The sequence below is a fragment of the Cervus canadensis genome, chromosome 18, assembly GCF_019320065.1.
Source record: "Cervus canadensis isolate Bull #8, Minnesota chromosome 18, ASM1932006v1, whole genome shotgun sequence".
In the NCBI taxonomy this organism is placed as follows: Eukaryota; Metazoa; Chordata; class Mammalia; order Artiodactyla; family Cervidae; genus Cervus; species Cervus canadensis.
In genome coordinates, this window is record NC_057403.1 from 56453660 (window position 1) to 56480655 (window position 26996).

Sequence of the window (26996 nt, forward strand, 5' to 3'; positions counted from 1 at the left end):
CTGGGCGTCGTGGCTTCTCCCATTAACCAGTCCTCTCTTCATGTTCTTTGCAGCACTCTTGTTTGGCCCTTGTATTCTCAATGCTATTACCCAGTTCATAACCTCTCAGATTGAATCCATAAAGTTACAAATGGTAATAGTTCAATATAGCCCCCTAAACAATGGGGAGCTCTGAATGTCCTACCAAAACCTGAGATCATGCTTTCTACAATGAGTGACAGAAGCATCAAGAGGGGAGAATGAAGAGGAAAAGTTAAAATTTTACATAACCTCCTGCTCCTTCTGCCTCTGTAACTCAACTTGCTCCTTGCAAAGTCTGGATCACGTAGGTCACGTATTCTCAGAAAGTGAGGACTCACAATACAAGGAACTGGAGCTTATCTCACTTACCTTTGTCCTGCTGTTTGCAATCACCAAGCCCCTACAAACCTGCTTAATCATGCCTGTCCAGGTATTAAAATTCTGTAATCCCTTTGTTCAGGGCTCAGATTTTAGAGTGTTAACTCCTCCCGGCCCACCGGCATAATAAACCTAAGTTTTGCAACTCTGAGTGTGGTGCTTGGTTTCTTGAGTACTGGTTTCTGCAACATTCTTGCCTGGAGAATTCCGTGGACAGAGATGCCTGGCGGGCTATAGTCTATGGGGTTGCAAAAAGTTAGACCTAAACAACATCAGTGACCCTGCAGAAAGGGCATCAGGAGGAATAAGCTTATTTCATGCTTCTCCCTTCCTACAACCTCTGACCTTTTCTCTCCACTGACGGAGGTCAGTCTCCAGGATAGAAAGCAGAAGTGGGGAAGATGCGTGGAGAAGGGTGGGTCCATGTGGATTTGCCCGTGGCCAGCACATCTGCTCAAACATCCATCCTCACTTCCTCTGATGGGACCTTACTTTGGTTTGAGGGAATCTTATGAGTTGCATTATTTCCCCCAAAAAGATATGTGAAAGTTCTAACCTCTAGGACCTCAAAATGTGACCTTTATTTAGGAACGGGCTTGTTGCAGGTGAAATTAGTTAAGATGAGGTCATACACAGCAGAAAAGAAAGAAGAAAGTGAAGTCACTCAGTCGTGTCCGACTCTTTGCGACCCCATGGACTGTAGCCTACCAGGCTCCTCTGTCCATGGGATTTCCCAGGCAAGAATACTGGGGTGGGTTGCCATTTCCTTCTCCAGGGGAACTTCCTGACCCAGGGATTGAACCCAGGTCTCCCGCATTGCAGGCAGACACTTTACTCTCTGAGCCACCAGGGAAGCCATACGCAAGTAGGGAGGGCCCATATTCCAATATGACTGGTGTCCTTATTAGAAAAGGAAAATTTGGACACACAGGCAGAAGACTGTCATGTGAAGATGGAGGCAGAGATTAGAGTTATGCTGCCACAAGCCAAGTATCACCTGTGGCCGCTGGATGCTGGAAGAGGCCTCCTTCTCTAGAGGCTTCAAAGGGAGTGAGGCCCTACTCACACCTTGATTGTGGCGTTCTGGCATCAGAGCCATAAAACAAATTAAAAATGGAAGGAGGGGAAGGGATAAATCAGGAGCCTGCAATGGACACACACACACACACACACACTATTATATATAAGATAGATAACCAACAAGGATCTACTGCATAGCATAAGGAACTCTACTCAATATTCTGAGATGGCCTATATGAGAAAAGAATCTTTAAAAGGCGTATATGTGTCTGGATATAACTGATCACTTTGCTGTATGCCTGAAACTCACACAGCCTTGTAAATCAACTACACTCCAATGAAAATAAAAATACCAACTATTCTGATGTTTTAGGCTGCCCAGAATATGGTCCCTTGTCAAAGCATCTCCAGGACACCACATGGCACCACACGACAGTCCAACTCTGCTGGGGTTGGGGAAAAGGGTGTTTGCCCCCTGGGATGTGAATTTTGAGCATGGAAACAGGAAGCTAGACAAGTCCTAAATTCAGATCCCTGCTTTGCCACTTGCTGGCCTGATGGGACTGGAATGAGCCAGTCCAAGGGAAATTCAAACCCCTGGGGCTTGCCTCCTGGTTGGGATTTTTAAGCCACTAGGAGACCTCAAAGGGCTGCCTCCTGAGGGGGCTCATGCTGTGAACTAACAGAAACTCACTGACAGCCCTACTCACAAAGACTGCTTGCTAGAACCATCTTGAAGACATGGACCTTCCCTTTTCTGGTGAATGAGGAAGAGGAGGCCATTACTGCCCACATTCAGTTCACTGGGTCTAAGACACAGTCGGAAAATATCATCATCAACTTCATTATTCACAAAGCCTGGAGAAGGAGGAGGAGCGGAGAAACAGGAAGACCCAGGCCTAGCTTTCCAGATTTCTGCATGAACCTGGGAAGCCCACCTGAATGTGAGCGCACAGCAGAGAGGGGCACCACCTTCCCAGGCCCACGACCCACCAAAGGGGGCACTTGGTGTTGGCCATTTTCCTCCCAACGACCAGCCCCATGGGAATCATCTCAGCAGACTGGCCACAGCGCTGTTGTTAAAACGTGGACACAATGTGATTTGTGGTCACACTGCACACAGGTCATCATTGATATGCTTGGCACCAAATAAGGCCTTGAGGGTGCAGTGTTGATTCCTGCCCTTGGTGATGGTGAGCTCTGATGGAAACCTACTCCAGCTGTCAAGGGCATGGGAAGGAATGCCTGGGAGCTGGGAGAGCTGACCCAACACTCAAAGACAGTCTGCCGATTTTATAGATAAATTAAGGCTCTGCGGTGTTAATCACCCAGAGGTGGGAGGCCAGAATTTGCTGACTCCAAAATTCATACTCTTTCTGTTATGCCAGGTCATCTCCCACTCACATGCCCAGCAGTCCTGGCTTATTCATGAACTTAAACATTCATGAATTCATACATTCATGAATGCACTTCTTCAATGCATGTTTATTGAGTAGCTACTGTGTCCCAGCAGCTGTGTTAGATATGAGTAAAGCAGAACTGAGTGAGATAGTCAAGGTAATCTAGTGGGGAGAGGGGAGTGCAGATACTTAATAGATAAATAAATGTGTATTTAATTTCTAGATGAGAAAAGTACTATATCAAAGTAAGATAAGGAGATTGAGAATAACAGCTGGAGACTTAAAGTCCCAACACTAGGGAATGCTCACTCAACGGGGTAATATTTAAGACACTAGTGTTTCAACTGGTAAGTGATTTTGTCCCCATGGGACATTGTCTGGAGACAATTTTGGTGATCACAGTAAGAAATGGCGGGGACGGCAGGTAGGGTGCTATTAGCGTCTAGTGAGTAGAGGCCATAAATCCTTCTAAACATCCTACAATGCATAAGACAGCCCCCAAAACAAAGAATTTTCTGGCCCAGAGTGTTAATGGCACAAGACTGAGGAACCCTGAGTAAGACAAAGATATGAAGATGACCTTTGCCGACAAAGTAGTCAAAGCTATGGTTTTTCCAGTAGTCATGTGCGGAGGTGAGAACTGGATCATGAAGAGTGCTGAGCATCGAAGAACTGATGCTTTTGAACTGTGGTGCTGGAGAAGATTCTTGAGAGTCCCTTGGACTGCAAGATCAAACCAGTCAACCCTAAAGGAAATCAACCCTGAATATTCACTGGAAGAACTGATGCTGAAGCTCCCATACTTTGGCCAACTGAAGCAAAGAGCCAACTCACTGGAAAAGACCCTCATGATAGGAAAGATTGAAGGCAAAAGGAGAAGAGGGTGGTGGAGGATGAGATGGTTAGATAGCATCACCAACTTAACAGACATGCATTTGAGCAAATTCTGGGAGATGGTAAAGGATACAGGACCCTGGCGTGCTGCAGTCCATAGAGGCACAAGGAGTCAGACATAAATTAGCGACTAACAACAACAGCATTAAGATGAAGAAGATGCTAGCCCTATTCGCCTGCCCCAAGCATTCCAGATGAGAGGGAAAGCATGTGTAAAGGCAACAACGCTAGGAAAAGCTTTGTGTCTCAAGCTGAGGAATAGGGGAGAAAGTTACAGAGTGAGAGGGACCAGGTTGTACAGGGCCCCTGGCCTTGGGCAGAAGTTTGGCTTTTTATTCTTTGCCATGGAAAGCCTTTAAAGGGTCTAAAACTGAAGAGGGGCACTCTGGCTCCTCTGCAGAGAAGGAGTGGCAGTGAGGGAAGAGTAGAATCCCAGAGACTGGGAACTGCCCAGGAAGATGAGGGCAGCCTTAACTAAGCCCAGAGGTGGTACAGGAGAGAAATGGGTGTATCAGTGACAGCTACAGCCCTGGCTATGAACTGCATCTGGGGAGGAAGAGGAGGAGAAACAGGGATTCTGGTCTCCAGGGTGCTAGGTCGTGTGGACCTCCAGATGAGGAAGACTGAGCTGGGGCCAGGTAGGAGGGGTCCCAGATCAAGAGCTCGCCTTCAGACACGGCAGGTCTGAGACACCCAGTGTACTTGGGTAGGTAAGGTGTTGGAAAGAGGAGTTACTCATAAGAGGCCTTGCAACTGTGCTTGTGAATCTGCCCCAAGCAGGGGACCTTCTCTGTGTCCATGGCAGCCCACAGCTGGCTGAGAAGCCTCACCTCTGTGTGTTACCAAAAGAACTCTGTTTTGTGTCTATTTAAAATCCTGCCTCTGCTGCTGCTTTGGCTGTGGTTGGCTGAGTTCCATCTGTCAAAACAAAGAACGGCTCAACATCTGGGATGTTCTCATGCTACCTTCAGTTCCAGACCCTTTGTTCTGAGAGTCTCTTGTTTACAGCAGTGTCAGTCTCCTGCTGAAGCCCGAGGGCTGCTTCATCTCTTCCATCCCATTGGGGATTGAATATTTACAGTCTTCTTTCCAACCTCCTTTTTCCAAATAACTCCCAGCATACTCTGCCACCATGTACTCAAAGCAGAGAAAAATACATTGAGACCGGGCCTATTCTTCAAGCTGTAGTTCAACGCTCTATTTCCTTTTTTTCCCCCTACCTTTTGACTGCCTTCACCCATTTCCTCCTTCCCCCACCCTCATCTCTGGTAACCACAAATTTGGCCTCTTTTTCTATGAGTTTGTTTATTTTTGAAGCATGAGTGATCTACAAGACTGTGTTATTTCCTGCTATACATTATAGCTATTTGGTATTTCTATGCATTTCAAAACGATCATCATGATGAGTCTTGTTATAATATGTCAACATACAAAGATATGACATAGTTATTGACAACATTCCCACACGGGTACATCTTGTACCCATGACTGGAACTTTGTATCTCTTAATCTCCCTCATCTATTTCTCTCCTTGCCTACCACCTGTTTGTTCTCTGTATCTATAATCCTATATCTGTTTTATCATGTTTATTTATTTGTCTTGCATTTTAGATGCCACATATAAGTGAACTCATACACTGTCTTTCTCTGTCTGACTTATTTCACTTCATGATACCCTCTAGGCCCATCGGTGTCACAGATGGCAAGATTTTGTTTTTCTTTATGGTTGAGTAATATTCCATCATGTGTGTTTGTGTGTGTGTGTGTCCCATCTTCTTTATCCATTTCCTTTTATTCCCTTTTATTATTATTGGACACCCATCATTGACTTAATCTGTACCTGGCACTTGGGGATACCATGATCAATGAGAGTGATATAGCCCCTGACAGGGCCGCTGATAGAGACCCAGGCTTGATTCCTGGGTTGGGAAGATCCTCTGGAGAAGAAAATGGCTACTCAGCCCAGTATTCTTGCCTGGAGAATCCCATGGACAGGAGAGCCTGGCAGGCTATATATAGTCCATGGGGTTGCAAAGAGTTGAACATGACTGAGCAACTAACACTCTCACTTTCAATATAGAGCTCACACCTTAGGACAGGCTGTCTCAATCTCAGCAAGGTGTACGTCAAGGCTGTATATTGTCACCCTGCTTATTTAACTTCTATGCAGAGTACACCATGAGAAACGCTGGGCTGGAGGAAGCACAAACTGGAATCAAGATTGCCAGGAGAAATATCAATAACCTCAGATATGTAGATGACACCACCCTTATGGCAGAAAGTAAAGAAGAACTAAAGAGCCTCTTGATGAAAGTGAAAAAGTTAGCTTAAAGTTCAACATTCAGAAAACTAATATCATGGCGTCTGGTCCCATCACTTCATGGCAAATAGATGGGGAAACAGTGGAAACAGTGGCTGACTATTTTTCTGGGACCAAAATCACTGCAGATGGTGATTGCAGCCATGAAATTAAAAGACGCTTACTCCTTGGAAGGAAAGTTATGACCAACCTAGACAGCATATTAAAAAGCAGAGATATTACTTTGCCAACAAAGGTCCATCTGGTCAAGGCTATGGTTTTTCCAGTGGTCATGTATGAATGTGAGAGTTGGGCTATAAAGAAAGCTGAGCACCAAAGAATTGATGGTTTTGAACTGTGGTGTTGGAGAAGACTCTTGAGAGTCCCTTGGACTGCAGGGAGATCCAACCAGTCCATCCTAAAGGAGATCAGTCCTGAATGTTCATTGGAAGGACTGATGTTGAAGCTGAAACTCCAATACTTTGGCCCCTGATGCAAAGAGCTGACTAATTTGAAAAGACCCTGATGCTGGGAAAGATTGAAGGCAGGAGGAGAAGGGGATGACAGAGGATGAGATGGTTGGATGGCATCACCAACTCAATGGACATGGGTTTGAGTGAACTCTGGGAGTTGGTGATGGTCAGGGAGGCCTGGTGTGCTGCGATTCATGGGGTCACAAAGAGTCAGACACGACTGAGTGACTGAACTGAACTGAATTATTTGTTGTGGGGACCATCCTGTGCATTGTATGATGTTTAGCAGCTTCCCTGGCTTCTACCTATTAGATGCCAGTAGCTTGTTCCAATCCCCTCAAATTGTCACTACCCAAAATATCTTCAGTCATTGCTAAAACTTCTCCTGGGAAGCAAAACTTTCCCAGTCAAGAGATATTGTTCTAGAATGAAGAGGACATTAAATAAACACTCATCAAGGTAGATAAATGTGATGACAGAAGCATAAACAAGAGAGATTCCATTTATCTTGGCAAGAATGGAGAGATGAGTCCAATGTGGAGACTACCTGTTCCAGCCCAGAAAAATAGCTGGTATTCCTTCCAACATGAGGCTTTCTCTGATTACTTGTCTTCTGTCTTCCCTAGTTTCCTACAGTAGCATTCACCAACCCTGTACGAGGCAGCCAGGTACAGTACTGAACACCAGGCATGCTTTATATCATTGTATTCTTGTAAGTACCCTATAAGCATAATTGGACCACAAACCACTAAAGACTCACTACATAAGTAAATTGAAATAGTAAATTGAATGAAAGCTGAGACAGTGACTGCTTCTACTTCTTGTTCATCCTCCAGGCCACAGCCTCCCATTTCATCAGTTATCACAACCTTTTTGAATTGTCAATATCTCCTGTCTTTTGAGCCTCCAAAACTACTCCCCCAAATTTTCCCATCACCCAAATTTCTTTGTTTGATCTTACTATTCCCTAGGCCTGATCTCCCATCTTGCTTCTTCCTTTTCCCACCAGTGTTCTCAAAACTTCAGAGTTGCCCAACCATCTCCTTCACTGTCCTTACACTGGGGGGCCTTCTTATACCCTTTACTGAAATCATTCTCATCAGTTTCCCCAAAGCATAGAATCCAGAGGTATCCTGTCATCCCATTCAATCTGTCCTCCATGTTTGATGTTATTTAAAACTCTCCTCCTTGGAACTTTCTTCTTCCTTGGCACCCTGCACCCTTCAGGTCTACCTTCTGCCTCCTATCCTATAGATCTGGGTAGCCTCCACTGTTCCTCCAAGTTCCCGGTTCCTTTTTCCAATCTCTATCTACACTCATTGCTCAGGCATTGTTTTAGCTTTCAGAGCTTTATTTAACCTACCTTTGTGGAAGACTAGCTTAACCCACTTTTGCAATGCATCTGGACACTCTACCTGAATACAACCTTGACATCTCAAATTGAAAGTGTCCCAAAGAAAAGGCTCTATCTTTTCTTCAAAGTCGGTTCTTTCCCTCAGCCTCTCAAAATCTATTGTTTCTTTTAGTAGGAAGAATCATTCTCGGAGCTTCAGAATGAATTGTCTACATTCATTTTTGTTCATGAAGTCACTCCTTGAACCTGTTGTGGGCACCATGCTTTACATACTGTCTGCCCTCATGGAACTCGCAGTCCATCTGGCAAGACAGATGGTCAAAAGAAAGTGCAAAGAGCTTTGATGAGGGTTATAGTAGGAGAAGTCTAATGTGTAGTGAGTCTCTCCTCTTCTTTACCACCTAGACCCAAAGAGCTGGTAAGTGCTCTGGTTCTCCCATCATTGTGCCCCTCCAATCAGCTGCTTGCTCTCCAAACTCCTGGCCACTGCCTTGGCCTCCTAAGTGGTCTTATTTCTTCTTATTTCTTTTCACTTCTCTGAATTCTCACATGTTATGTTGCCTTGTAATATCTTCCTTCTTATCGGTCCCCTCACAACACTATAAGTTTATTCAGCATAACTGTGTGTGTGTGTGTGTGCATGCACAACTGATCGTTCAGTCATGTCTGACCTCTTTTGTGACCCTGTGGACTGTAGCCCACCAGGCTCCTCTGTCCATGGAATTCTCCAGGTAAGAATACTGGAGTGGGTTACCATGCCCTTTTCCAGGGCATCTTTCCGATCCAGGGATTAATCCGGGGTTTCCCTCACTATGGGCAGATTCTTTACTGTCTGAGCCACCTTGGAAGCCAAAGAGAGAGAATATTGCATTTAAATTCTAGCACTGACACTTACTTCTTTTACATTATATGATCTTAATTGTGTAATCTCTTGAAAGCCTCAACTTCTACATCTTTGAGTGGGATTAATAATAGACATTATCTATCAATGTCTCAATTATGATTTTCAAGTGAAGTCGCTCAGTCGTGTCCGACTCTTTGTGACCCCATGAACTGTTGCCTACCAGGCTCCTCCCTCCATGGGGTTTTCCAGGCAAGAGTACTGGAATGGGTTGCCATTTCCTTCTCCAGGGGATCTTCCTGACCCAGGGATCGAACCCGGGTCTCCTGCATTGTAGGCAGGCACTTTACTATCTGAGCCACCAGGGAAGTCAGCTGGTAAAGAATCCACCCGCAATGCAGGAGACCTCGGTTCAATCCCTGAGTTGGGAAGATCCCCTGGAGAAGGGAAATGCTACCCACTCCAGTATTCTGGCCTGGAAAATTCCATGGACTACAGGTGATTTTAGAACATGGATATTGGGCTTGTTGCATATATTCACCCTACCTAAAGCTTTTCATTATTCATAAGGTATTTGTGAAAATTAAATGAAATTAGGAGAATGCTAATCACAGTGCCTGTCACAGTTCCTAACACATAGATAGCCTCCAGTACAAAGTGGTCCTCAGCAGTGAAGGAAGGGTCACTCTTCATGCCACCAAATCCTTGCTGGGCTGGGATTATCTTATCTCTTTATTGGTTTGTACTGTGTTCTTCTCCACTGGAACTAAGCTTCAAGAGGGCAGAGACCCTGTCTGTCTTCGCTCCCCATTGTATGTCAAGTGTGCTCAGGAGGCAGTTGATGAGTGGTAATCGCAAACATGAACTGTGAAGACACACCATCATGGTTCCCTCATTCTACATAAAGATAATTAACCTCAGAGAGGTGAAGCAGCTTGTTCAAGGGCCCAGAGCTAGTGAGTGGTCTAATACCTTCTTTTAGATGTTGTGCATCTTAAGAGTACATCTGTGTATATATGTTTATATGTGTGTGATGGAATGGGTGTGGGGGATAGGTTGTGGGAAAACAGCCCACCATTGACCCTGTTTAAGTTTGTAGTCAAACCTCCCTGGATCTCTATCATACAAGCCACAGTTTAGATACAGCATTCTCCATCCAGAGAGCTGGTTTTCTAAGCCTAATATTAGGAGGGGAACACTTCTTCCCCACTGCACATGCTTCCTTCAGTGTAGAGGGACATCTATTAGTGTGACACTAGCCCTGCTGTGTCTCCCACTCCTTCCTGCCCCTTGGGAGGTGGAGCAAAGCATCTGGTTGGTGATTTGACAGAAAGAATTTTTGGAGACTGTTTCAGTGGCGGCAAAGATCTCTTCTCTCTCTAGCAGAAGAACCAAAAGGACAGTTCAGAGCAAATGATCAGGACTGAGAGAAGCAGAGGAGACAAATCAAGAGGCCAGAGTGTCACATGGAAGCTCTCCTCTCTTTCTCAGCATCTCCCAGCCTGCAAAACACCTGTGTTATTGGGCTATGATAGCCTAGCTGTCCAACCCAAGTCCTACCTTGTGGGCAAGGCTTGAGTCTTTTCAGCCCTGCCTTGACTGGATGCACCATTTACTGTTGTTCAGTCACTAAGTCTGTCTGACTCTTTGTGACCCCACGAACTACAGCACTCTAGGCTTCCCTGTCCTTCACTATCTCCTGGAGTTTGCTCCAACTCGTGTCCATTGAGTTAATAATGCCATCCAACCATCTCATCCTCTGTCACCCCCTTCTTCTCCTTCCCTCAAAGTTTCCCCAGCATCAGGGTCTTTTCCAATGCACCATTATTACTACACAACTAAGATACCTTCTTCAAGGCTTATATCAGGAATAAAACTGACATCTTGATTTCCACCTGCCTATCTCTATGAGTTCAGAACTCAGCTGGGAATATTAGAAAGGGTCTTATGAACTGACCCCACCAAACAAAGCAACAACATCCAAGGAAGAACTTTGCATGTATACTGATTTAATTTTATTTCATTAATTCCAGTTTGGTTTGTATTGCTAATACCAAGATGGTACATGATGTTAAATCTGAGTCAACATCTCAAAGGAATGTGAAGAAATTGGAAAGGGTTCAGAGGAAACTTAATAGAATGGTGAAAGTTGAAACCAGGCCATGGTAGGGAAAGGTAAAACGGATCAGAAGATTTAGTTCAAAGCAGATTTGGCTATGATATGACAGAGTCTTCACATTTTTCAAGGGCTACCATGCAAAAGAGTGGTTTAATCAGATTATGTGACTTCCAAGGGCAGAACTAACTGCACTGATGAATGTTCCAAGGAGGCATAATTTGGCTCATTATAAAAATTATATTTGCAATGACTAGCACTGGATAGACGTATAGTTACCACCTACAGATGGCCCTTTATGTGTATTGTCTCATTTCATCCTGGCAGCAGTCCCAGTGAGATCAGTATATGATTATCTCCATTTAACAGATAAAGAAACTGAGGTTCTGGCAGGTAGATTAATTTGCCCTAGGTCAAAAAACTAATAAATGGCAAGGCAGGAGTTAGTAAATGCATCAGTCATTGTCCTAAGTATGCGGTCTTAACCACTACATGATACTATTCACCCTGAATGACAGTGACCAGACCTGCACTTAGATGCACCTGTGTTGTTTCAAAAGAGGAACAGAGTTTTGGTTTTGTTTCTATTCTTCTTTTTAGTGATGCCCAGGTTTGGTTTGACTTTCTAGGCTACAGGACCTCAGTAAATATGAGTGTTTATAAGAAAATAGGATTCAGGGCTTCCCTGGTGGCTCAGTGGCAAAGAATCTGCCTGGAAACACAGGAGACACAGGTTCAATCCCTGGTCCAGGAAGATCCCACATGCTGTGGCTTAACTAAGTCCGTGCACTGCAACTACTGAGCCTGTGCTCTAGAGCCCAGGAGCCACAACTACTGAAACCCACGTGCTGCAACTAGTGAAGCCCACGCGCCCCAGAGTCCGTGTCTGTAACAAGAGAAGCCACTAGAGTGAGCACCCCACACACCGCAACAAGAGTAACCCCTGCTTGCTGCAGCTAGATAATAGCCCATGGGCAACGAAGATCCAGCACAGCCAAAAATACAAATAGATAAAGTTATTTTTTCAAAACAGGATTCAATGAAACCCAGATCCCTTCCCAGTGTTTCAATTGCCCTATCAAAGCCTTTGACCCATAAAGATGACACTGGGGTTTCACTCAACCTAAGACCATGTTGGGCGCTGACTGTTTCAAGTTAAGATCCATCCAGTGCAGTCCCTGGGCCTTGAGTCCTCTGCACACAAAGAGCATTCCACACAGGTCCCTAATAGCTTCTGTTTTTGAATTTTAGAATTGTTTTTCAGCGGACATGTATCTTTTCAGTGTCCTGTTTATGGCCTGAAATCCATGTGAGATGGAAAATCTGAGCACAGAGGAACTCATAAGGCATACCAGTGGGCAAGGGAGTGGAAGTGGGGGCCAGGGAGCACATGCTGGGTGCGGTAAATTCTATGTTAAAGAGGAGATGCCCCTTTGTGACAATGGTGGGTGGGATGGATGTAGACGTCCCTGGATCACCCAAGCCAGACATGCTCCTCCATTCCACTCCATGTCTGTCCTAGACTCCCTCCTGCTCCCTGCTTACCTAGCCCTGTCTTATCCTCTTCGGCACCTGGATTCACTGACTTGTGTTACCCCCGGGTGTCTGTTTTTCTCCATTTTGTTCAGTGCAGCAGAACTATCTGAACCATCTACTCCTTAACCTGATGTCCCTGGCCTTGATTCAGAACCTCTGCCCACACTGTGTCCTAGTGCATACTTATTGACATCCTATGATCTCATCTAATCACCAGCTCTGAGGGCCCAGCACTGGAGGGTAGGGGATGATGCAAAGGACCAGCATCTGGAAAGGGTTCATTGTTAGGAATATAAATAGGGGACACCAAAATGTGTGGGGCAATCAAGGTTCAGACTGAAAAACAAATGGACAAGGCAGCTATGTCCACAAGGCAGTAAGCAAGGATAATCTTAGATCAATCTTCAAAAAAAATTTTTTTAATAAGAGTCTAATTGCTTTACATTGTTGCGCTAATTTCTGCCATACCACAACATGAGAAATATGGAACACTTCATGTATTTGTGTGTTATCCTTGCCCCAGGGTCAAGCTAATCTGTGTCATTCCAATTTTAGTATATGTGCTGCTGAAGCGAGCACTTTGATGGCTTTTTTGAGATGAACTTGTTTGGACCAGGAATCTTTCTGAAGAGGGCTAAGGACAAAGGCCACCTAAGTGGGAGGGGTAAGAAGAAGGACAGGCAGGAGTCAGAGGACAGAGCAGTGGGGGAGAAGCGTGGACTTATAGTGTTCTGGAAGGCAAAGGAGGCCGTGTCAAGAAGGAAAACACAGTCAGCAGTGCTGGCGTGGGAGCCATGCTCGGGGGACGAGGAGGGTACCAGTGACACTTGGGAGAGCAGCTTCAGCAGCGGGGTATGACCAGAGGGTGTTCTGTTCGTGCTGCATCCTGGGTGACCAGGCGCACGCTTCGAACCAATTCATCACAAAGCCCTGTCCAGAGAAAGCCGAGAATGGCGTCTCTACAGAGCAATGGGCCCTCCGCAACTCAGCCAAGTCACTCTGACCTTTCTACACGGGTGACCTCAGGAAAAAGAACCAGCAGAGATAAGTCCTTAAGCAGGGGAGTCTATGGGGACAAACCCATTGTGTCCAACCAATGACCACGACAAGGAGAGGACATTTCACCCACTTGGTTCATTCACTAATGGCTCTCTCACTCATGAACACTGAGATGGGTCTAATGTGCTCAGAGACAGAGAAGGAACTTGGTCATAAAAGAGATCTGGTCTCTGCCATCAAACAGCTTACAACACATTTGGGGGAACTTCATTCCATGAGTATATCTGCCAACCTCAACACGCCATCTAAAATGCCTAATAAAGTCCCCATTCAGATTTTACAAAATTACCCAAGTTAGCAATACCTTTTTTATGCCTCTCTGTAGAATGCTAAGGTTAAGCTTAAAATGAATGATCAAAGAGGATATGTGTTCATTAAAAACAATCTGATAGACTGACTAAATTATACACTCACTGAAGACTATATTGATTTCTTACAATACATACCAATGACCTCTTCCCTTGAAGCATTAACCATGATATGTTGCTTGTGTTTCTCTTTCTCCATTCTCCTTCTCCAAACCTAATCAAGATCTAGGTCTGTATTTCCAACGGTCCCCTCACTGCCCTCAAACTCAAACCTGAAGTTAGATTCACCATATGGCATCTCTCCATTATCACCCTTTTAAGGCATCCTCATCCCCATCTGTGGTACCTTTCATTTTATCTTCTCTCATGAGCATATTCTGCATCCAGACAACTACCAAGTTATGTGTCAAGCAGGGTCTTGTGCCCATAAAAGATGTTCAACACTTACTTGCTGATGAATGGACACATTTTATATTCTTGAAACATTTATAGCCGACTGGTAACTGTAGCTATGGCACTGATAGTGACAGCTGTTAAGAGCAAGGCTTTGGGTGGCAGATGGGTCTGAGCTGGGTTTAGTCTCATAAGACGCTTGCTCCTTAGAAGAAAAGTTATGACCAACCTAGACAACATGTTAAAAAGCAGAGATATTACTTTGCAAATAAAGATCTATCTAGTCAAAGCTATGGTTTTTCTAGTAGTCATGTATGGATGTGAGAGTTGGACTATAAAGAAAGCTGAGTGCCAAAGAATTGATGCTTTTGAACTGTGGTGTTGGAGAAGACTCTTGAGAGTCCCTTGGACTGCAAGGAGATCCAACACCCATCCTAAAGGGAAATAGTCCTGAATGTTCATTGGAAGATGATGCTGAAGCTGAAACTCTATGACTTGGCACCTATAATACTGAAGAACTGATTCTTTGAGAAGACTGATCTGGGAAATGATTGGAAGGTGGAGAAAGTGATGACCGAGGATGAGATGGTTGGATGCTCCAACTCAATGCACATGGTTTGAGTAAGCTCCAGGAATTGTTGGAAGGGAGAACTGCGTGTGCTGCATCCTGGGTCGCAAAGATGGCAAGACTGAGGGAGTGAACTGAACTGAATGTGGTAGTATTCCAGAGGACTATTGGACAATACGATTCTCATTCATAGATGTTATATTAAGTTGTGGAAACATAATATAAAAAGTATGTAGAGTGGCTCCTCCGGCACATTACTAAATGGAACGATCAGAGAGATTAGCAGGCCTGCGCAAGAGACACGCAAATTCGTGAAGCGTTCCATATTTTTGAGATGGATGAAACTGAGCCCATTATACAGAGTGAAGTAAGCCAGAAAGATAAAGAACATTACAGCATACTAACACATATATATGGAATTTAGAAAGATGGTAACGATAACCCTATATGCAAAACAGAAAAAGAGACACAGAAATACAGAACAGACTTTTGAACTCTGTGGGAGAAGGTGAGGGTGGGATATTTCAAAAGAACAGCATGTATACTATCTATGGTGAAACAGATCACCAGCCCAGGTGGGATGCATGAGACAAGTGCTCGGGCCTGGTGCACTGGGAAGACCCAGAGGAATCGGGTGGAGAGGGAGGTGGGAGGGGGGATCGGGATGGGGAATATGTGTAAATCTATGGCTGATTCATATCAATGTATGACAAAACCCACTGAAATGTTGTGAAGTAATTAGCCTCCAACTAAAAAAAAAAAAAAAAAGTATGTAGAGCTCTGAGTGCAGAGATGTTATTTCCTTTAGTCCCTAGTCCACTGTCAGCCTAGAAAAGGAAATGGCAACTCATTCCAGTATTCTTTTTTTTTTAATTGAAGGGTAAATGCTTTACAGAATTTCATTGTTTCTGTCAAACCTCAACATGAATCAGCCATAGGTATACATATATCCCCCCCATCTTTTGAACCTCCCTCCCATCTCCCTCCCCATCCTAACCTTCTAGGTTGATACAGAGCCCCTGTTTGAGTTTCCTGAGACATACAGCAAATTTCTGTTGGCTCTCTATTTTACATATGGTAATGTAAGTTTCCATGTTACTCTTGCCTGGAAAATCCCACGGGCAGAAGAACCTGGTGGGCTACGGTCCATGAGGTCTCAAGAGTCAGAAGTAGCGACTAAACCACCACCACCCACTGTCAATGCTTATCCACTTCAGCAGTCTAATGTTAAGTTTAAAGGAGCCCAGAGAATTCCCTGGTGGTCCAGTGATTAGGACTCCTGACTTTCACTGCTGAGAGTGCAGGTTCAATCCTTGGACAGGGAAGTAAGATCCCCCACAAGCCACGTGTTACACGCCCCTCCACCCCCTCACCAATGCCGCCAGAAAAACAAATTCAAAGGAATCTAAATCCCAAGCTGATGCCAACAGTATTCCATTTTAGAACACAAATTGGACTGTTTAGTAAGTCCTAGAAAGGGGTGACCATCCACCTAGGACTCTGTTTGGGGCGTACAATAAAGACTTCCACATCAAACATATTCTTCTTCCCTTCCCTGATCTCTCTTCCATTGTACCTAGTTTTGAAAATTTCATTAAAAATTATGCAATTCAAAAAAAATATCCAACTGAACAAGTTTTAATGAGTGCTGGCTGTGTGTGTCATGGCTGATTAACCAGTTGCCTGGAAGACCTTATTTTCCTTGTAGAAAGTAACTTTTTCAGATCCTAATGAGCTCCCTCCCACACCCAACACTGGGCTTCATGCTACTCTGGGAATCCTTCTGGAGGTACCCTCTGTTAGAAAAACGCCGCGGGAGGAAAAAAGCCGCCTCTAATGACCGGGTGGTAAAGGCCTTTATTGAGCGGTGGCTCTTGGGCAGAACTCCGGGGGGCGGGTGAGTGAGGAGACAAAGGGAGTCTGCGAGGTATGAGGGGTGGGGAGGGGTTTTATAGCCAGGGCCGGCGTTTAAGCCAGGTCTTTTCATATAAGGAAGAAAGCGTGGGCTACAGCGGTGGTCAGTGTCCGAGGGCTCCAGGTCGGTACCTGATTGGACCAGGCTGCAGGGGGTCGGTCCCCGGAAGTTTAGCCAGCCTCCGGAATTTGCCTTGCGGCACTTTCCCGGGGCATGCCCGACCTTTCACCCTCCATTTCTTTGTCAGCCATTGTTTTTCCTTTTGGTTCTCTTTTTATCCTACCTAACCTCACCCATTACCACATCAACAGACAAAATCACCTCTCTTCCTCCCTCCCCCTCCTCTTTCTCATCCACTAACTCCATCTATAACTGTGAGTGTGAGTGTGTGTGTGTGTGTGTGTGTGATCATTTCCAGTTTACAGAGGAGAAACCAGTTTAAAGCCTAAAACCAGGTACTTTGAAAGATCTCACTGCTAGTAAGAGCTATCTAGCAGATATCAGACTGCCCCAGATCCTTGACCATTTTAAAAAATTGTTTTAATTGGAGTATAATTGTTTTACAGTATTGTGCTAATTTCTGCTGTACAATGATGTAAATTAACTATGGATGTGTGCTACGTCACTTCGGTCATGTACCACTCTTTGTGACTTCATGGACTGTAGCCCTCCAGGCTCCTCTGTCCATGGGATTCTCCAGGCAAGAACACTGGAGTGGGTTGCCATTCCCTCCTCCAGGATATCTATATGCATACATATATCTGGGGCTTCCCAGGTGGTGCTAATGGTAAAGAACACTCCTGCCAGCTCAGGTGACGCGGGTTCAGTCCCTGGATGGGGAAGATCCCTTGGAGGAGGGCGTGGCCTATAGTCCATGGGGTCACAAAGAGCCGGACACGACTGAGGCACTTAGCAGACAAGCACACACATTTATCCCCTCCTTCTTTGGCCTCTCTCCCACCTCACCCCAATCCCACCCCTCTATTTCCTTCCTCCAGGGGTCTTCCCAACCCAGGGATCAAACCTGGGTCTCCCGTATTACAGGCAGAGCCTTCAGCATCTGAGCCCCCGCGGGAAGCCCCTTCCCACTCCTCTAGTGTGAAAGAAAAATTCAAAACGACTCCATTTTAGATAGCACTGCCATTCTGAGTGAAAACTCCTCCCGAGAAGAAGAAAAAAACTTTTTCAAACCAACCAATCAGAAGGAGACAAGTTGCCCTCCACCCCTAGGCAATCTAAGAAGGGCGGGAAAGTCCCTCACCCCACCCTCACCCCACCAAGACTTCCCGCTTCCCCTGCTGCACAGTATGAATTAACCAATCCCCTTAAGCTTCCCTTCCCGCTTCCCCTGCTATACAGTATAAAAAAGATTCGCCGCTTTCACTCGGGGCTCCTTCCCCACTGTGTGAAGAGAGTCCGTGCTCCAGCGTGTAATAAAGTTCCTCACTGCTTTTGCGTCGATCCGCGGCTCCTGTGGTGTTTGGTGGGATCCTGCGATCCGGGTACACTAGGTCATCACAGAGCGCTGAGCTGACCCCCCCGTGCTACACGGCAGCTTCCCCCAGCTCTCTATTTTGCACACGGTAGTGTATATGCGCCTTGACCATCTGGAGGGGCTCTCATCCACAGCACACTTCACTCCCAGCAAGCAGAACCTGTGATCTGGTCGACCGGCTGCCCAGAATGCTGGGGTCCTTTTAGGCAGTGTCCATGGAAAGCCAGAGGGCTTCCCTGGTGGCTCAGATGGTAAAGAATCGCCTGCAATGCAGGAGACCTGGGTTCAGTCCCTGAGTTGGGAAGATCCTCTGGAGGAGGCCATGGCAATCTATACCAGTATTCTTGCCTGGAGAATCCCCACGGACAGAGGAGCCTGGCGGGCTACAGTCCAAGGGGTCGCAGACTCGACTGAGCGACCAAGTGCACACACAGCAGGGAGAGCCAGCTGGAGTTTAAGCCTCTCCTCCTCTTGCCAAAGGGGGTGGGGGTGACAGCCCTTAACTAGTTATTGACAGGTATGAGGGTATCCCCTGGCCCGCATTGAGGACAGCTCTCCCTGTGACACCCGGGCCTCCTGATCTTCCCCGGGCTCCTGAGCTAATACAGGAGCCAAACGCACTTCCCTTGTTGCTGAATTGGGGCTTGGCCTCCTCCCCTTCCCTGTTCATCTTCCCTACTCCAGGACCTTTCACCCTTAACCTATCAACCTTTCCAATAAATTCCTTTCACACAAATCTTCACCTCGATCCCTGCCCCTAGAGAACCTACCCTGAGGCAAGGTGCATGCAAGGTTCCAACCCAAGCTTGTCAGGCCTCAACCCTCTTTTTCCTCCACGGTGCTAGACATGCTGTTGCAGAGTGGCTGGGCTCTTCACTAATCTCACAGCCATTTAAAAAAATTGACTGACTGCCATAAGCCTGCGGGGCCTTGAAGACAAACATGGGTTTGAATGCCCTATGTGCTATAATTATATGTCTCGGAGACAAAAGCCCTTTATCTTAGCAAAGTGAAATAGGGGACTCAAGGAAAAAGGTTTTTTGAACTTGTAATTGTCCTACACCTGGGTCCATAATTAAGTAGACACTACAGTGGACTTTATCCTTTTAATATGATCTCTTTGTTAAATGGTTTTGTTATGAGAAATGGAATATTTCCTGTTATATCCATAAATAAGAATGTCACAGTCATCAGGGATTGCAACCCTCCAAAGTGAGGTGGTGAACCCTAAGGGCACTCAGGAAGGAAAAGAATACTTCCCACCTAGCAGCCATCAGACTTCAGCCACTCCCTGCAGTTGAACCCTGAGGAAAGGAAGCTCAGGATGTGAAAACACAGGATGCTGGCCCCAGGCAGCCAAGGCCTGTATGAAAGGAAAGATTTTAGTGAGCCGCATCTTCCCATACAGAGAAAAGCCCCAAGTTCCTTAACTTAGGATATTTGATCTTCTTTAATTAACAATAGCCTTCTGATGTTCAGACTACCTGCCCTTTGTTTCAAAAGTTCTGTGTAACCGGTCTCCTCTCCTCGCCTCCTCCGAGCAATTTTCTCAGGGTTTCTTGAGATGCTGTCTCAAGTAACAGCTTGAGAGGCTTGGCTTGAGGCCCTAAAAATTTCCACCAAGTAAAACATAATTCTCAACTTTTAGATTATGAATATTTTTAAAGTCCACAGTTATGTAAGTAATATAACTACATTAGACAAGTTCTGAGGGAAAAACAAATCTAAGTACTCTGATCCAACCATTCACAGACTATTTCCTTCTAGTGCTTTTCACGTTCATGTGACACGGATATAATCTTAGCCAAACACCAGGATCCCCTGGTGCTTTCCCTTAGTTCAGTTTCCATGTTATAGCACAGTTGTCAGGTCATTTTATATGAATTTTTCAAATTCTCATTTTACATCCAGAGACTATATCATCATTTGTCACCATTTTGTTTTTTCTTCATTTTAATGACATTTGTTGCTTTCTTTCTAATTTTACAATGTTGTCACCATTTCGATTGCTTTTGATACTTCACAATTTTAAATAATTTTGTAAATGTACCAGTTTGGTTTGCATCTATCCTTTTTCTCACATTTCAGATTACTTCTTTAAGAGACATGTCCAAAAAAAAAAAAGAGAGAGACATGTCCAAATCTTGAATTATCAAGTAAAAGAATAACATTTGTGGTTTTGAGGTACACTGCCACATTTCTCTATGTACACCCCAACCCTAAAATGTGTACTGATTTATAATATAAGCCAACCTGAAGCAAAAGCTGTTCCAAGTCATGATGACTTATTCTTTAATGACTTATGAACTGGATTGCTATGGTGGAGCAGTCAGTCACCCATAGCCAGATATTCTGGAGAGGGAAGTCAAGTGGGCCTTAGGAAGCCCTGCTGTTAATAAAGCTAGTGGATGTGACAGAATTCCAGTGAAACTATTCAAAACCCTAAAGGACGATGCCATCAAGGTGTTGCAGTCAATATGTCTGGAAGACCCAGCAGTGGCCATAGGACTGGAAAAGGTCAATTCTCATCCCAATTCCCAAGAAGGGTAGTACTTAAACAATGTTCTAACCATCGGATAATTGCATTCATCTCCCGTGAAATAAGGTCATGCTTAAATCCTTGCATACTAGGCTTCAGCATTATGTGAACCAAGAACTTCGAGATGTCCAAGCTGGGTTTAGAAAAAGAAAAGGAACCAGAGATCAAATTGCCAACATTCGCTGGATCATAGAGAAAGCTAGGGAATTTCAGAAAAACATCTATCTCTGTTTCATTGACTATGCCAAAGCCTTCAACTGTGCGGATGATAATAAACTGTGGAAAACTCTTAAAGAGATGGGAATACCAGACCATCTTACCTGTCTCCTGGGAAACATGTATGTGGGTCAAGAAGCAACAGTTAGAACCCTGTATGAAACAACTGATTGGTTCAAGACCGAGAAAGGAATGTGACAGGGCTGCCTGCTGTCACCCTGTTTGTTTAATCTATATGCTGAGCACATCAGGAGAAATGCCGGGCTAGATGAGTTACAAGCTGGAATCAACATCGGTGGGACAAACATCAACAACTTCATTTATGAGGATGATACCACTCTAACGGCAGAAAGTGCATTTAGAAGTCCTAAATGCAAGTGGCAGCCATGCTGTGCTGGAGCAGCCGTGTGGAGATACCCCACGTCCAAGGTCAGAGAAACCCCAGTAAAATGGTAGGTGCTGGAGCGGCTGTGAGGAGATATCCCACGTCCAACAGCAAAGGAGAAGCCCCAACAAGATGGTAGGAGGGGCAAATTCGCATTTAGAATCAAACCCCATTCCTGCCAGAGACACTCAGAGGACTCAAACAAACTTTGTGCACAGGACGCAGGGACCCCACAGAGACTGAGACAGAACTGTGTTTGAGCATCTCCTGTGGAGGTAGTGGTCAGGAGCTCTGGGTGTGGGTATGGCATAACTCCTCTTGGAAGAGGTCACCATTAACCCCACTATAGAGCTGCCAGAACTTACACAGGACTGTGACTCTTGGAGGGCACAACAGAACTTTGTGCACTAGGACCGAGAAAGGAACAGTGACCCCACAGGAGACTTGCCTGTGGGTGTCTGGGAGTCTCTGGTGGAGGCGAGGGTCGGCGGTGGCCGGCTGCAGGGCTGGGGGCGCTGAGTGTGGCAGTGCATGCATGGGACCTTTTGAGGGAGGTCATCCTTATCTTCATTGCCTCCACCACAGTTTGGCCCCAGGTAAATAGCAGGGAGGGAACACAGCTCCACCCATCAACAGAAAATTGGATTAAAGATTTACTGGGCATGGCCCTGCCCATCAGATCAAGACCCAGTATGCCCTCAGTCAGTCTATCCCATCAGGAAGCTTCCATAAGCCTTTTATCCTTCTCCATCAGAGGACAGACAGACTGAAAAACACCATCACAGAAAACTAACCAATCTGATCACATGGACCACAGCCTTGTCTAACTCAATGAAACTATGAGCCATGGCTTGTAGGGCCACCCAAGATGGACGGGTCATGGTGGAGAGTTCTGACAAAATGTGGCCCACTGGAGAAGGGGATGGGAAACCACTTCAGTATTCTTGCCTTGAGAACCCCATGAAGACTATGAAAAGGCAAAAAGATAGGACACTGAAAGATTAACTCCCCAGGTTGGTAGGTGCCCAATATGCTACTGGAGATCAGTGGAGAAATAACTCCAGAAGGAATGAAGGGATGGAGCCAAAACAAAAACAACACCCAGCTATGCATGTGACTGATGATGGAAGCAAGGTCCAATGCTGTAAAGAGCACTATTGCATAGGAACCTGGAATGTTAGGTCCATGAATCAAGGCAAATTGCAAGTGATCAAACAGGAGATGATAAGAGTGAACGTCAACATTTTAGGAATCAGCGAACTAAAATGGACTGGGATGGGTGAATTTAACTCAAATGACCATTATATCCACTACTGTGGGCAGGAATCCCTTAGAAGAAATGGAGTAGCTCTCATAGTCAACAAAAGAGTCTGAAATGCAGTACTTGGGTGCAATCTCAAAAACGACAGAATGATCTCTGCTCATCTCCAAGGCAAACCATTCAATATCATGGTAATCCAAGTCTATGTCCCAACCAGTAATGCTGAAGAAGCTGAAGTTGAACAGTTCTATGAATACCTACAAGACCTTCTAGAAAAAACACCCAAAAAAGATGTCCTTTTCATTATAGGGGACTGGAATGCAAAAGTAGGAAGTCAAGAAACACTTGGAGTAACAGGCAAATTTGGCCTTGGAGTACAGAATGAAGCAGGGCAAAGGCTAATAGAGTTCTGCCAAGAGAATGCACTAGTCATAGCAAACACCCTCTTCCAACAACACAAGAGAAGACTCTACACATGGACATCACCAGATGGTCAACACCAAAATCAGATTGATTATATTCTTTGCAGCCAAAAGATGGAGAAGCTCTATACAGTTAGGAAAAACAAGACCGGGAGCAGAGTGTGGCTCAGATCATGAACTCCTTATTGCCAAATTCAGATTTAAATTGAAGAAAGTAGGGAAAACCACTAGACCATTCAGGTATGACCTAAATCAAATCCCTAAAGATTATACAGTGGAAGTGACAAATAGATTTAAGGGACTAGATCTGATAGACAGAGAGCCTGATGAACTATGGACAGAGGTTCGTGACATTGTACAGGAGACAGGAATCAAGACTATCCCCCAAAAAAGAAATGCAAAAAAGCAAAATGCCTGTCTGAGGAGGTCTTACAAATGGCTGTGAAAAGAAGAGAAGCGAAAAGCAAAGGAGAAAAGGAAAGATATACCCATTTGAATGCAGAGTTCCAAAGAATAGCAAGGAGAGATAAGAAAGCCTTCCTCAGTGATCAGTGCAAAGAAATAGAGGAAAATAATAGAATGGGAAAGACTAGAGATCTTTTCAAGAAAATTAGAGATACAAAGGGAACATTTCATGCAAAGATGGGCATAATAAAGGACAGAAATGGTCGGGAACTAAGAGAAGCAGAAGATATTAAGAAGAGGTGGCAAGAATACACAGAAGAACTATACAGAAAAGATCTTCATGACCCAGATAATCATGATGGTGTGATCACTCACCTAGAGCCAGACATCCTGGAATGCGAAGTCAAGTGGGCCTTAGGAAGCATCACTATGAACAAAGCTAGTGGAGGTGATGGAATCCCAGTTGAGCTATTTCAAATCCTAAAAGATGATGCTGTGAAAGTGTTGCATTCAATATGCCAGCAAATTTGGAAAACTCAGCAGTGGCCATAGGACTGGAAAAGGTCAGTTTCCATTCCAATCCCAAGGAAAGGCAATGCCAAAGAATGCTCAAACCACCACACAATTGCACTCATCTCACACACTAGCAAAGTAATGCTCAAAATTCTCCAAACCAGGTTTCAACAATATGTGAACCGTGAATGTCCAGATGTACAAGCTGGATTTAGAAAAGGCAGAGGAACCAGAGATCAAATTGCCAACATTTGCTGGGTCATCGAAAAAGCAAGAGAGTTCCAGAAAAACATCTATTTCTGCTTTATTGACTATGCCAAAGCCTTTGACTGTGTGGATCATAATAAACTGTGGAAAATTCTTTAAGCGATAGGAATATCAGACCACCTGACCTGCCTCTTGAGAAATCTGTATGCAGGTCAAGAAGCAACAGTTAGAACTGGACATGGAAAAACAGACTGGTTCCAAATCGGGAAAGGAGTATGTCAAGGCTGTATATTGTCACCCTGCTTATTTAACTTATATGCAGAGTACATCAAGAGAAACTCTGGGCTGGATGAAGCACAAGCTGGAATCAAGATTGCTGGGAGAAATATCAATAACCTCAGATATATAGATGACACCACCCTTATGGCAGAAAGCGAAGAAGAACTAAAGAGCCTCTTGATGAAAGTGAAAGAGGAGAGTGAAAAAGTTGGCTTAAAGCTCAACATTCAGAAAACTAAGATCATGGCATCCCGTCCCATCACTTCATGGCAAATAGATGGAGAAACAGCGGACACAGTGGCTGACTTTCTTTTGGGGGGCTCCAAAATCACTGCAGATGGTGACTGCAGCCATGAAATTAAAAGACGGTTCTTCTCCTTGGAAGAAAAGGTTATGACCAACCTAGACAGCATACAAAGCAGAGGCACTACTCTGCCAACAGAGGTTTGAATAGTCAAGGCTATGGTTTTTCTAGCAGTCACATATGGATGTGAGAGTTGGCCTATAAAGAAAGCTGAGCGCCAAAGAATTGATGGTTTTGAACCCTGGTGTTGGAGAAGACTCTTGAGAGTCCCTTGAACTGCAAGGAGATCCAACCAGTCCAGCCTAAAGGAGATCAGTCCTGAATGTTCTTTGGAAGGACTGATGAAGCTGAAACTCCAATACTTTGGCCACTTGATGTGAAGAGCTGACTCATTTGAAAAGACCCATGATTATGGGAAAGATCAAAGGCAGGAGGAGAAGGGGACAACAGAGGATGAGATGGTTGGATGGCATTACCGACTCAATGGAGTTTGAGTCAACTCTGAGAGTTGGTGATATACAGGGAGGCCTGGTGTGCTGTAGTCCATGGGGTCGCAAACAGTCAGAGACGACTGAGTTACTGAACTGAACTGAACTGAAGAGGAACTAAAGAGCCTCTTGATGAGGGTGAAGGAGGAGAGTAAAAGAGCCAGCTTAAAACTAAATATTAAAAAACCTAAGATCATGGCATCCGGCCCCATTACTTCATGGCACATTGAGGGGGAAAAGGTGGAAGTAGTGACAGATTTCCTCTTCTTGGACTCTAAAATAACTGTGGATGGTGACTGCAGCCATGGAATCAGAAGACATTTACTTCTTGGCAGGAAAGCTATGACAAATCTAGACAGTATGTTGAAAAGCAGAGACATTATTCTGCCGACAAAGGTTCACATAGTCAAGGCTAAGGTCTTCCCAGTGGTCACATATGGCTGTGAGAGCTGGACCATAAAGATTCAGAGCGCCAAAGAATCGATACCTTTGAACTATTGTTCTATAGAAGACTCCTGAGAGTCTTTTGGACAGCAAGGAGATCAAACCCATCAGTCTTAAGGGAAATCAACCCTGAATACTCACTGGAAGGACTGATGCTGAAGATGAAACTCCAGTATTTTGGCCATCTGATGCAAACAACTGACTCATTGGGAAAGTTCCTGATGCTGGGAAAGATTGAGGAAAGAAGGAGAAAAGGGCATCTGGGCATGAGATGGCTGGATGGCATCGCTGATGCAATGGACATGAACTTGGGCAAACTTTGGGAGATGGTGAGGGACAGGGAGTCCTGGTGTGCTGCAATCCATGGAGTTGTTAAGAGTTGGACATGACTGGGTGACTGAACAACAACAAGGGTCTAACTAACTAAATTCATTTAAAATTTCCCTATTTAGTACAAAGGTCTTGAGAGCTTCTCTAGAATTATATGGAATCTATGGCATTCCTCATGAAAGTGACTTGAAAGGCACAATTCAGTCAGCCTTAAGGTACGTCCTTCCTTTCTTAAGCCTAAATTTTCTAATGGCTAAGCATTTCATTGAGGGATTAGTCACTGGGTTTGAGTTGCCTAATTGAATCAGTCATTTTCCATGCCACTGAACACAAGTCAGGACATTTCAATGACTGATGTGAGCTGAGCTGGGTGTGTATTTGGTGCATTTCTGCATGCCTCTGTCTTCAAAAGCATAGGATAAAGAACGCTGACAAGATAAACAAGCAAGAGACAATTCCTGCTTTCTCGGCTACCTTGAAGTTTGCCTCTGTTTATCCTAAGCTTTAGTATTCTTATATATTAGTCTGCTGCTTCTAGAAATCCATTTCCCAGGAATATTTGGACTTCCTGGAAATCATGGCCATTAGTGTCAACAGCAGCATCATGATTGTTTTTTTTCTAACATGCTTCATTGTTCTCTTCTTTCACGCAAGTGGAAAAGTACAAAAAATAAATTGGAACTGGACTTACTCTGAAGACTGTGGGGACTTGCTACTACAGACTGAACAGAAAAATTCATACTGTTCTTACAGCTTTTCACCCAGCCAGCCCTAGAACATTTGAGTGAAACAGTGGAAAACCCAGCCAAGTCCTCCAGATGCATGATTCCAGGTAACACCAGATATTAGCGTAGATAAACATCCCATGGATCAACTGAATTTTCTACCTTTGAACTGTTTTGGTAATTTTTTTTCTCATTGCAGAAGCTTGTTTTCTGCAGCACTTCAGAACTCCAGCAAGTGCCTACTTGCGTCTCATTTTAAGAGAGAATTCCATGATTGAGTTAAAAGTCAAGAGCAAGATAGACAAGTCAGTTTCTAGTCCCTTTCTCAGTGACTTGGGAATTCGCCTGATTTGATTCCATTCACACTGCCTGTTTGCCTTCTCTGCACTCCCGGGGGTCACAACCTAG

At 44.7% G+C, this 26996-nt stretch overlaps 1 protein-coding gene and 1 non-coding gene across 3 annotated transcripts in view; both read right to left on the minus strand.

The window, feature by feature from the left end:
• HSD17B2 (hydroxysteroid 17-beta dehydrogenase 2) overlaps nt 1-26996 on the minus strand; it is an 85597-nt gene that overhangs the window by 57323 nt on the left and 1278 nt on the right. The window lies entirely within an intron of this gene.
• Nucleotides 12810-12911, minus strand: LOC122421806. Its single transcript, XR_006263620.1, has one exon. It is a non-coding gene; the product is annotated as a U6 spliceosomal RNA (small nuclear RNA).